Raw genomic sequence first — 641 nt, 5'->3', positions numbered from 1 at the left:
TTCTAACAGTTTGAGTTCACCATTTCTATATGTGTTTAGCGAGTAATGGAGTTATATCTGTTATTGCAGTTGACAGAGGCAACGACAGGTCCTAAACAACCGAGTGGTTCAGCCCAATCGCACAGTCGGAACGACCCTCCAATAAGGAAATTAAAATTGTAACAGTCAATGTTCAATGATATATATTGAATAACACAGTAATAATAGTATATAGTCTTGCAGTGTGCGAGAAGAGTGAATGCCGGAGTTGTTATGATACGTGAGCTGTGACGGGTCATGTGCAGGCATGAAAAATAGATGTTGGAGCTGAAAGCTTCAGTTCAGACATTGACTCTCACAATGTAGAGCATGGAGGACCGTATTGTTCATAGGATTCTAGATGGCTTGAAATCACAAGTACGTTATTCTATCGTTGTTCATATAAAATTGATATACTTTCAGCACGTGCAGTCTAATATTTTATTACCTTTTTATTGTTAATGGTATTTTTGGAGCTAACGAATTTTTCTATTTGACTCATTCTGTAGGGCAGTGCTTCATCACACGCTGATGGTGACGACCATAACAGTGTTGATGATCAGCAGCATGATCAGCCTGGTGTCCACATGCACCATGGCGTTGGTGATGACGTAGAGAATGTT

The sequence above is a fragment of the Theobroma umbraticum genome, unplaced genomic scaffold, assembly GCF_002168275.2.
Source record: "Theobroma umbraticum cultivar Fairchild unplaced genomic scaffold, ASM216827v3 scaffold_95.0, whole genome shotgun sequence".
Lineage (NCBI taxonomy): Eukaryota > Viridiplantae > Streptophyta > Magnoliopsida > Malvales > Malvaceae > Theobroma > Theobroma umbraticum.
Note: the sequence above shows the minus strand (reverse complement) of the source record.